This window comes from Gopherus flavomarginatus, chromosome 14 (genome assembly GCF_025201925.1).
Source record: "Gopherus flavomarginatus isolate rGopFla2 chromosome 14, rGopFla2.mat.asm, whole genome shotgun sequence".
Lineage (NCBI taxonomy): Eukaryota > Metazoa > Chordata > Testudines > Testudinidae > Gopherus > Gopherus flavomarginatus.
The window spans coordinates 11317588-11329949 of NC_066630.1; the positions used below are offsets into that span (position 1 = coordinate 11317588).

The following is a 12362-nucleotide window of genomic DNA, read 5'->3' on the forward strand; positions in this document are numbered from 1 at the left end:
GTTGCGTCCGGCCGTAAGCTCCGCCCCCTGTGACCACTTCCCGGCCGAAGCGCTATCTATTTCCGGGTCATGACCGCGCTCCTTCTGCCCTAGCTGGGTTGTACGTGTTAGGCCGGAGGTGAGGAGCGGCTGTCGCTGGGGCCCGGCTTCTTCTTCTGACGGAGTTTTCTTCTCCCCGGGACTGGAGTAAGTGAAAGGAGGCTGAGAGGGGAGGGGCCAGCCGCCCGGACTCCCGCCTGTTAACTCCCCTTCCCCTCTTGTCCCCTCCCCCCCGGTGTTCACTCCTCTGCAGTTCTACTTTCATACTCACGGGAGAAGTGAGTGGCCCCTCCCCCTGCATGCGCACCGGTCAGAGCATGGGGGGTTGGAGGGGACTAACCCTTCCCATCCTCTCACAGAGAGGAGAAGGGTCTCACCCCGCCCCCCATTTGAGGGGGATAGACACTCCCATGTGCCCAGGCACACGCAAGAAAAGAGGGTTGATTCCCCCGAAGAGGGGAGAATGAATCTCTCCAGGCCCCTACCACAGGAGACAACGGGGGCCCCTGCTGCAAAACAAACAAACCATCCTTTCTTCTTCAGCTATGGGTACAGTCAGGCTGCAGGTTTATCAGCCGCATGCTGGAGCGAGTGACATAGCAGTGAGGTGAAGATATAGGCAAGGTCCAGACTCCAAGAGAAACATTTTTCACACAGCAATACCAATAATGATAATAAGTAAATAAAAAAGATGTTGCAGACTGTTCAAAAGCATCTGGTGGCTCGGCTTTGGCCTACTGTCCACCTGTTGTCTACCCTGGTTTACCCTACAGCTTAAGCCTTAAAATATGGGAGCAGGCTATCCAAACTGGCCAGCCCCCTCCTCCGTGTACCTTTTCTTCTGTTTATGTTCCTGTGTGGAGCCCACCCCTGGGGTCTCTTCATTCTAAAGTGGCTTGCATTCCTGTTGGGGCATGGTGTGTCAGCCAATATGGGTATCAACAAATTTAACAAACCATTGTCTGTTTCTAAGGATTACTTGACAACTAGAGGAAAAAATAGTCTTACAAAAGAATGTCTGTAAGAGTGACTGCAAAGAGAGAGAGAGAGCTAGCTGCAATAAACTTTTATTATACAACATTGATTTCCAAAGCATGATTCACTGTATGTGGCAATAAAATGTTGAAAGCATTCAAGGAAAAAAAATCCATTACATGAACTGTCATCTTTCTATGGTTCTTATCTGATGAATGCATCTTGACAAGTAGAGAATGGCGTGGCAAAACACCTGTCAGCAGAATTGATGAAAATATACCCTTGCAGTTTGATTTGATAATCTACTATCGTAGTAAATAAAGCTTCGAACATTTGTCGGTTTGTTTAAAACTTACGCTGTTCAGTAGAAACAGTAGGTCCTTAGGATGCCCTAGTCCAGGGCTGGGAAATCTTTTTGGTCCAAGGGCCACATCTAAGTGGGGAAACTGCATCCAGGGCCGTGAATGTAGGGTTGGGGCCACTGGGTGGGATGCAGGAGGGAGTAGGGGGTGTGGGATGGGGTGTGGTGTGCAGGAAGGGGGGTGGGGCACAGGAGGAGTGTGAGGTGTACAAGGGTGCTCAGGACAGGGGGCTGGGGTGCAGAAGGGCTCAGAGCAAGGGGTTGCGGTGCAGGAGGGGTGTGGCAAGGGCTTGAGATGCAGGAGAGGTTCGCGGTGCGGGCTCCGGCCTGCTGCCACTTACCATGAGCAGCTTTGGGGTGGCAGTGGTGCACAGGTGGGGCTAAGGCAGGCTCCCTGTCTGCCCTGGCCGTGCGCTGCTCCTGGAAGTGGCCACCCCTGCGGCCTTTGGGGGAGAGTGCTGGGGGGAGCAGAAGGCTCTGTGCACAGCCCTTGCCTGTGGGTACCTCCCCTGAAGCTCCCATTGGCCGAGGTTCCCTGTTCCCAGCCAATGGGAGCTTCAGGGGAGGTACCTGCAAGCGAGGTCTGTGCATGGAGCCCTCTGTCTCCCACCCTCCTAGGGGCCACAGGGGCATGGTGGTGGCCAATTCTGGGAGTGGCGTGGGGCCAGGGAGCCTGCCTTAGCCCCACGGAGGTGGCAGCCCCACGGGCCGGATCCAGCCTGTGGGCCGTAGTTTGCCCACCCCTGCCCTAGCCTGGTGTATAAGATGTATGCATCCCAGCTTTCACAGATGTATCCCAATACAACACACAAATTAACTGTAATATAGTGCATTTGCTGGAAAATGTAGGGGTTATTCTTAATTTGCCTAATATGGTGTCTAGGTATAATAGAATAGTGTGATGTTTATATATTCTGACATAGCAGAGCATACCCATATTGCTGAAAATTAAGGGCAGATTGTCCTTAACTTTGAGTTCTCTGACTTATTTCCAATGTTACTTGAATTGAAACTTAATTACTGGCTGCTTTTATGAAGTTTTCAAGCACATATCCTTTGTTATATTTTCTTTAGTAATTTGTATGAAATTTAACAGTTAATATCATCTACAACTTTGCATCCTTGACATGATAGATGTTTTAAAGTAATACTAACAAGTAGTTTAAGTCCAAAATCTATTTTTTTGTCTTTAAAGTTGTGTATAACATAATGAACATGTTAATTCAAGTTAATAAAAACAGTGGTAGAAAGCCAAACAGTGTAATTAGTGAAAACTCAAAAAACAAACCCTGACCAATCTGTTTTGCTCTTCTATTGAAAAATGATAAAATAAACTATCAGTTGTGAAAAATAAATTACCATAGGCAATTTGGTTAGCTACACTCTTTCTAGAGTCGTCATTAGTTCTTACTTTTCATGGCTACTACACCACCATGTGGACATCCTTATCCTTTTTGTAAAATATTTTGCAACTGCTTTAAAAGCAGGATTGATCATCAGACAATCTAATAACACATGGAGCTCAAATATAATAAAAACTTACTCTGGGTCGGCTGAGATGTCTAAACTTGTTGCTGGTTTTTGTGTTATGTTGGATGAAAAACATGGAGGCAGGGTTTAAGGTAGAATCTATATAAAAGCAAGGGTTTCCCTAAGGTGAAAATAAATCAGGTGTAGAATTAAACCCCCTAGGCTTTCCACTATCTCCAAAACTGAGAAATATCATAAGGGCCCTTTGTTTCCTTAATATGTGTGTACAACATATTTATACAGACTGTGTCAGAAAGTTTAGGGAAAAAGGCATCACAATGCCTACTATTAACAGATATTTTCATGAAGTGTGTGTGGGTGGCAGGGGAATCAAGGAAAGCGGTTTTATCTGGATTTGAACATTCTTCTTCAGTGCCTTCCATCCAAATATGGAAACATGTTTCTCATGCATTAGAACAAAGTGAAACTTGCTGGGATTGGACAATCAAAATAGATTAGTCAATGGAAAATAGCTGAACAAACAGTGTCAGCGATACTAAAAATGCTACTTAAAATATAAGTGTTTTTAACAGTAATTCTTTTAAAAAATATATTTTAACTTGAGAGCTTCCCTTTAAATATTAATGGGAATTACCTGTTATGCAGGAATAGTAAACATTTTATTTAGGTGTCATAGGACATTTTCTATCCCTTTGATTAAAGGTTAAAGGACACTGTCAACCTGAATTTTCAAAATCGATTTTTTTTTAAATGCAAGTTTTTTGGGGTATCCTTTTAAACAGCATGTCCTCAATTGATTTTTTTTAAACGATTCACAAAGGGTTTTTTTCTGTTTCCCTGCTAATATTATAAGGGTCAGCAAGGGCAGATAGGTGGCCCATGAGCAGCAATATCAAACATACTTGTGGCCATCTCCCTCTGGGTGCATGTCTGCCTAACAGCGGCAGTACTGAAATAAGACCTGCTAATTTTTGAGCTGCTTGTTGAGAACTACAGAAGAATCTCTGTGGAAGGAACTTCCATCCATATGTGCTGACTCTGTGAGAACTCCAGCGCTGGAGCAGCCCCAGGAAAAAAATAGTGGGTGCTCAGCACTCACCGGTAGTCCTGGCAGTCAGCTCTTCCTCCTGTCTCCTAGCTTCTCTCTTTTGCCGTGATCAGCTGTTCAGTGGTGTGCAGGAGGCACTGCGTGGAGGAGTGGGGGCAGGAAGAGGTGGAGTGGAGGTGGGAAGAGGCAAGATGGGGGTGGGGCTTTGGGAGAAGGGATGGAGTGGAGACAGGGCCTGGTGTAGAGTAGAGGTCGAGCATCCCTGGGGAAATTAGAAAGTTGGAGCCTCTGCTTTCATCCTATGTAGCTGTGTCTGGTCTTATGAAGGTGTCTGGGGAGGGAGGGAAGGAGCGCGCTATGTTCCTGTTCTTCCTCAAACCCATGCTTGGGTTTGGAAAGTGAAGGAACCAGATTTCCCGGTCTTCTCCCCCCTAACACCTGGCTCGGATTGCTTCTGGCTCCATGTTGGGGTCTGGGTGGGGACCAGATGGAAATGCTGATTCAGCGTAGTTCCTGGTTTCTTACCCTCTACCCTAGCAAGAAGAGTGTAGCGGATGGCAGCATGCTCAGTTACTTGGTCCAGTATTTGGGGACTACAAATCTGCCTATTTATGTTATGTTTTTTGTCTATTTTTTGGACATTTAGTATCTTATCATGAACTTCCTTACACTCGCAGGTTTCTTATTAACACAACATCGTTTCAATATTTGTGTTTTTTTTTTAACTGAATACAAAGAATAGATATTCATTTCTTGGCAACCTGGGAGGATCAAGAAAACTTTTTATGAGAGAGTCTTTATGAGCTTAATATAACTAAATGTTTAAAGATTGTTGCTATAGGGGAATGTCTCTGTTTTTCTCTTACAACTTTAAATGAAGACATTAGTAATTGGAATTTTGAAAAAAATATATTCAGAGGGATTTCTGAATTTAGATTTTTCTTTGGAAAAAAAGGGTTAATGGACAGTCCCAGAGGAGTTGAAGACTACTCCATTTTGCCTGTAAGGAGATAAAGACAAATTTAATAATAATGCTGTATTATAAAACTTCTCCCTTTCTCAAGTAAGTCAGGAGTAAAATTTATGCAGTGTTCTTGAATATCTTGAAGTTGAAGATACAAGCTTGACACCATTTTAAATCTCCTCGTGAAACTCAGGGAAAAGTCTTGCTCAAGTTCTCTGTGGACATATAAGTGGAGGCGAATAAAACAGTAACTAAAAGAAAAAGCTCCACTCTGGGTTGAGTGAGTGAAGTACAGTATCAGCAAAATTGGTAGAGTTGTACTCTTATTGAATTTTTCTGTCAGAGGAGAGGTAGAGTTTTCTGATCAGTGCTAATGAGAGCGAGTTTTTTAGGTATCATTCTTGAATGCGTTAGCAGGAGTGTTGTAAGCAAAACACAAGAAGCAATTATTTTGCTGTACTCTGTGCTGATTAGGCCTCAACTGGAGTATTGTATCCAGTTATGGGTACTACATTTTAGAAAAGAGCTGGACAAATTAGAGAAGGTCCAGAGAAGAGCAACAAAAGTGATTAAAGTTCTAGAGAACATGACCTGTGAGGGAAGATTGAAAATATTGGGTTTGTTTAGTCTGGAGAAGAGAAGAATGAGAGGGGACATGATAACATTTTCAAGTACATAAAAGGTTGTTACAAGGAGGAGGGAGAAAAATTGTTCTCTTTAATCTCTGTGGATAGGCCAAGAAGCAATGGGTTTAAATTGCAGCAAGGGTGGTTAAAGTTGAACATTAGGAAAAACGTCCTCGCAGAGTGGTTAAGCACTGGAATAAATTGCTCAGGGAGATTGTGGAATCTCCATCCTTGGAGATTTTTAAGAGCGAGTTAGACAAACACCGGGCACGGATGGTCTAGATAATACTTATCCCTGCCATGAATTCAGGGGACTGGACTAGACTCCAGTTACTCATATTGACTGCTGATCATTAACTTAGAACAAATCAGTTTCCAGCTATGGAGCGGTGAGAAATTGCTTGGAGTGATGTATTGCAGCACTAATCTAGGTAAACTTCTCTATTGGTGTTTCACTTTCAACTCAGTGGAGTTTTTTTTGTGGATGGGTAGGTAGTGAGAAGATAAATCTTATTTTTTCTAATTCACATTGGGCTGCATCTTGATGTACAGGTTTTCATCTTTCATGCAGATTTATGAGCAAAAAGAATTTCTAAAGTTATTTAATTGCTGTCATGTTGAAACATAAACATTTCCCAGCTTTTTGCTTTTGTAATGCATTAGAAATAAGAACAAGTACTTGGTCCAATCTGATCCACAGCGTATGCATTGTCTACCCTCTCTGCCAGTGCTAGATAATTTAGTACGTCTCTTCTATTTTTAACATATAGGGGATTCCTGGAAAGATTTTATCTAGTCCCAGCTGCTTATCAGCAAATAAAACAGTTTCCCTTATCATATCTATTTGTCTTAACAGTTTGTAAAAATAGAGGGTGGAATTCTCCTGTCCCTCTGCAGTTATTTTAAAATAAATGTTTGTGCTCATTAGGGGTGCCAAATTGAGAGAATTGAATATATGAAACTATCAACAGAACAGGTACAGCATAGCCATCAGCAGCAACTTCCCCACGTTGTCTAGAAGTCAACATGCTTCAATTGTTAACCTCTTTGTGGGGGAAATGAAGAGATGCCATATGTTAATAACTTTTGGTTGCTACTATATTTGATCCTGTAACTTTCAGGTGAAAGACTGTCTTGTGTCTTAGTAGTTCCCTAAGCCATCCAGTCTTTCTCCTTCTCTTCAGTTAATATTGATTAATGTCCACCATTGGTTTGCATGGTATGGAAGCTATAAATGTACATCAGAGGGAGATAGTTAGTTTAGCTGTAGGTATACTGTCAGTATTGCATATAGCAGCACAGCATGCCCAGAAAAAAACAAAATAGCCATTCTTTCTGGCTATGGTAGATGGAGAGCTGTGATAGGTGAAAGCCCTCCCACAACAGAATTGCAATTAGGCTATCTTCCCCTTATTGCATACTCTCTCCTGTTGCATCCTTATACTCTGAGACCAAGTCTGTATGGTGAAAATACATTGTTAGAAAATGTTAACTCACCAATTTCAACTAATATGATGTTACACATATCTTTAGTACCTAGTGATGGCAGGGACAAATCCTGAAATGTTTAGCTGGTCATGGTTAACTTCTAGTGACGGAATATATAGACCTCCTCTCTGGTCTAGCAGGGGAGGGCTGTTTAAGAAGGGACATAGGTATTTGCAGTGATTGCAAAGACACTTGGGAGGAGGGTGGAAACAGTTCAGAGAAAAGGAAGGGTTCCTTTCTCACTTCATATAAGATGTCAGTTGCCGGAAGACAGCAGAGAGGAAGGAGTCACTCTCTTGGCAAGTTCTCCAATGTCTAGTGAAGGAGAGGACTGTAATATTCTTCAGCTCAGGGAAACCTTACTGATAGGGCTGAAAGGACTGTGGGGTGACTGGGCAAGGTAAATGGACTGACTTGTGAAACCAAGCTGACAAGGGTAGGAACTGATTATGATGTAGGTGAGTCAAGCAAACTGTTTGCTCCCCTTTTCAATGTTTGTTTTATTAAGCTACAACAAGAAATGTTAAATGAATCACCTGTGGTTGGGATATGAATATTTCTAGAGCCCAGAAGGATGGGAAGCTGAGGCATGGTGGCACACTAAGACTGGAAGGGGAGTGGCACCCTGCTATACCCCGAGTAAATACGTTAATGGAATCCTATTTTCCCTGAGAAAAGGCCCTAGTGCATTAAACTCTAAGGCTCTCAAACACGATAGTGATGGGTGCTTTATAGGAACCTAAATAGATTATTATTATTTATTTGGCATCTTTCTCCATCTCTGACTACTTAATCACTCTCTAAGATATGCCAACTAGAGAAGAGCACTATGCATTTTTTCCTTTAGTGTTCAGTTATACACAGGTTTCTTTAATTTTTATTATCTCGGATCACGTTTTGTCAGTATTACTACCTCATCATTTAATTTCAAACCCTAACAATTTACAGCTTGAAAAAAGGCAAAAGCACTGACACTCATGCCATTGTAATTTGACAATTAATAATTAAAATATAATCCATTGAATGAGAAATTCACTGTTAGAACTGTTATTAAACTATGCTTACTGTCCATACACTGTTTCGAATCAAGTTTCAAATAGCTTCTTGCTCTTAACTAAAGATTGCTATCTTGTTTGGAAACTTCCAAGAAGGAACAATTTAGTGTGACTATGTCTTGCTACTTGTAATTATACAGGATTTAAAAGACTTGGCATTTTCTCTCTGTCCAGCTGGCCTTAGTACTGGCTTTACTGAACTCCCTTCAGAATACTGCTAGGATTATCTTCCTAACTTGTTGATCTATCCATGGCCTTCTCTCCATTGGCCCTTCACCATTTACCTTGGCCCTATCTACCAGATTGCTAATTTATTGAGCCATTAGCCTCCATTTTTGCTTTGCCAGCAAAGGCATTTTTGATTGGCCACCTGTTTTTCTCCTCTGCAGATCTCTGTGCATGGGAAGAACTTCCATTCAAAACTAATTAAGTTATCACCTTTTTCTAAACCCTTACTTTAAGTCTACCTCTGCCGTGATGCCTGAAAATCACTACTGTCTCACATTGGTTGGGCAAGTGGTAAACTGAAAGTTCCAATTTTCTAAACTGTTAATTTTGTTATTTCATACTCCTATTCGCTCCCTGTTTCTGTTTGGTTCAGCTATCGTGTCCTCTTGACTTCAAGATTTAAAAGCCATTGAAGGCAGGATATGCCTTTGTATCTAGCACAATGGCGCCGAGACACTTGTTTAGGATTCCTCGGTGCTAACTACAGTACAACTAATTTTTAAAAATTAGTACATCTCAGTCTTTCTCTGTAAATAGTCTATTTCTAGTAGTTTTCTGTCTAGTTTGAAACTAAACAAGAAGCGATATATTGATCCCCGATAAATCGATAGCTACCAGCCAATACTGCGAGTAGTCTGGACGTACCCAAAGATGTCCTTGTTTTACCTCCCCCCCCCCTCCCTATTTGCTTCTCATTGGGATTTTGAATACCTCCTGGACATATTGGATAATGTGTTTTTGTTAAAATTTAATATCTCAGATACCCACATTTCCATAAAGCAGGTTACAGCTTTCCACTTGGTTCCCTCTGGTAGGCCTATGTAGGGACAATTTACTTAGAGCAAATAATACCCAGCGTTGCTAAATTATGGCAAAGAAAATTGTAGACCTTAAGAGTGATTCAGAATTTTGACCGTGAGCTATATCTTTGAGGCCAGATAACATAGTCATCCATCAAGAATGATAGCTTCTCAGAGTACCCACCTTAGCTTTCAGATTCCCAAATATGACCTCTTCTTTTCCCATCTCCCTCATGTTATCTAAGTGAGCATATAGTAAAAAGCATTGATACCTGCATGGTCATTTTTGATTGTCTGTTCCATTAAAAGCTTGTTCAGAAAGTTGGGAGGAAACTGACCTATCAGTGTTTATCTTTAGCTCCTTTTGGCATTCTCGGCCAAACTTATTACACAACTATTGTCTGTATTGTGGTTGCCAGATATGAAGAGAGAAATATGGAAAATTAACAAGATTAGCAAGATTGATAAAGAGAAATCCTAGGAGCTTACCAATTTGTGTCCTATCTCAGCAGGTAGTGCTGCCCATGATGAAATATACTAACATCTCTAAATAAATGCACAGACTTCATCTTTTATGTCTCTCCAAATAATCACTTCCAGATCTTAATGGTGTTTGCCTAGCATTTTAAAGCCCATTTTTCTCCCAGAGCAATTGCTCTACTTTCCTAATATTATCCGTGTGCTTTTCTACTAATATTTCTTTCAGAGCAATTGCTTGTTTCCCTTGATATTCTTTATCCAGCATTTCTGTTAATAGATCTCTCAGAGCAATTTATACATATAAACAAAGTTTTCCAAACATTTACTGCTAAAATTTCATTCAGCATCACTCTATTCTTAATATCTTAGTAAGTTTTCACCTGTGTTAAAATTCTACCTACATTGATTTGTTCACTACTGACAACTGTTTACTATCTCGGAACAACTTTTTTAGGGTTTTTGCAAAGAAACTAGCAAGCTTCCCCCATTGCTCCTGTCACATAGTATTCCTGGCCACCAGTCATTGTACATTTTCTCACATGTAGGTCTGTCACATCCACCTTGAGATCATCAGCTCCCCTTTCTCTCATAGGCTTACTCATGAACGTAAATAATACTTAGCATTTAAAGCACCAGTTATTCAAGGATCTCGAAGCATTTAACAGATGCTAATTAAATCTTCCATCCATCATTTGAGGTGGCTTATTTTACCCATCTTATAAATATGTTAACTTGGTACACATACTCAGCAATGCAATTTGAGATGAACTGCAAGCATACTCATGTTGTGGCCTATCATGAAATACGTTACAATGAGGATATCTGGTTAGTCTCCTCCAAAGAGTTCATTGTGTCAGGGCTATCAAAATGGTTTTCAGGAATGATAACTTTAAATTAGATTATTCTTACTTTGTCTGAACACGACTTTATTTGGTAAATTAATGACTGAACATTGTCTGATCAGAGATAATTTAAAGAGGGCTAATGTTACAAAGCTGAATGATTATGTATTCTGTAATCCTAGGTGAAGTCAATGGAACAACTTGTGAATAAGATCTGGCCACTAAAAAGACTTACTTGGGAAATGTAGCTTTGAACAGACATGTGTTTATGCTATCAGTGCCTTTTCTAACTTCATATGAAAATAGTTTCTTTATATGAATTACACCACTAATCCATTCTAAATGAAGAATGGGACTGACCTTTCTATTGTCATGCTTCCCTCCCTTTTGTTGTTCTGTTTACTTCATTGGAGTGTTAGTCAGTGCTTTCTATTTCTGAGGCCTTGTCTACACTACAAAGTTTTATCAGCAAAAGTTATGCTGCTTTAATAAAAGTGCTTTAATTAAACCACTGTTGCATGTCCACACTAGCTCCTTGTGTTGGCAGAGTGCATCCACACTAGCAGCTCTTGCATCGACACAGAGAGCAGTGCTCTGTGGTAGCTATCCCACTGTGCAACTGGCCACAGGGCATTTGGGAAGGGTTTGCAATGCCTTGGTGAGGCAGGAACACTGTCACATGATGCAGGTTTCTCAATCTCATCCTTCCAAGGGCATCCTAGTAGATTATCAGCTGCTTTTTCAACTGAAGTGGGGTGGGGTGGGGGGGAGAGGAGAGTGGTGTGTCTAAGTTGAGGGAGACAGCAGGCTGACTGACCTATTCTGAGGAAGGAGGAGGAGGGGAGACACCCCCCAACATCAGCCCCTGGCTCTGTTCCGCACAGCAGTCTCTCCCGAAGCAGTCCACTCTGCCTGCCTGCCTATGGTTCTGTGATTCCCTCCCCGCAGCCGCCTCAGCTGCCGGAAGCCCTGTGAGCTCTCCCTGCTGAGGAATGTCAAAGCAGCGCAGCAGTCCCTCTCTGCCCCCCTAGCAGCAGTCTTCCTGCCACTGTGTTCCTAGAGCAGGGCAGAACAGGAGCATTCCAATGATTTGTTCTTTGTTCCACAAAGGGAGCAGCACACTCAGCTGTCAGATGCTTCCTGGAACTTTGAAAGGGGTGAGGTGCATTCCTGCAGGGCAGCAGAGATCAAAACAGTGAGCAGAGCAGTCATAGCATTGTGGGATACTGGCAAAAGCCAGTTCTGTCAACCAACCAGTGTCCACAACGACGCTTTGTTGCCTTAACTTTGCTGCAAAAGGCTTTGTTTCTGGTTGAGATGGTTTTATTTTGTCGGCAAAACAGCAGGATTTTTCCACCAAAAATAGCTTTGTAGTGTGTACACCTCCTGACAAAACTTCATAATGTAGACAACACCTGAGAGAACTGATCAAGATGACACCACTGGCAGAAGATTGACTGAGACTGCAAGCTGATTATCAAATCGCTGACATGCACCACCAGTCAATCTTACACCTTTTACAGTAATACAAAATCACTGATGAGCACTCAAATGTTAGCTAATGCTATTAGGAAAATCCATGGATAAGTTAGTAGAGCCTTGCAAATCCACAAATATCCACTCTCTGTATATCCACACAAGGCTCTACAAATTAGAAACACTGACTTACTATGGTGTGCAACCAAAAATTGGTAGTGGCATGGCCGAGTTCTTACTTGAATCACAGCGCATGTCTACGTGTAAAGGCTGCAGTGGAACAGCTGCACTGGTGCAGCGTTTAAGTGAAGATGATACCTACACTGACGGGAGGACTTCTCTCTTTGGGGTAGGTACTCCACTTCCACGAGAGGCGGTAGCTATGTCAATGGGAGAAGCCATCCTGTCAACTCAGTTGTCTACACGGGATTAGGTTGGTATAACTACGACACTCGGGTGTGGATTTTTCATACTGTTATACTGTAGTTA

At 42.0% G+C, this 12362-nt stretch overlaps 1 protein-coding gene across 2 annotated transcripts in view; it reads left to right on the forward strand.

Moving 5' to 3' along the window:
- The first annotated feature begins 72 nt into the window (after window positions 1–72).
- Window positions 73–12362, forward strand: part of CMC2 (C-X9-C motif containing 2) — a 43032-nt gene continuing 30742 nt past the window's right edge. Inside the window, exons 1-2 of one of the 2 annotated variants that reach the window (XM_050922902.1) lie at window positions 81–186; window positions 12227–12306. The gene's annotated coding sequence lies outside the window, so the exon portion shown is untranslated. Of the gene's footprint in view, window positions 187–12226; window positions 12307–12362 lie in introns of both variants that reach the window. The other variant, XM_050922901.1, reaches the window with a different exon arrangement.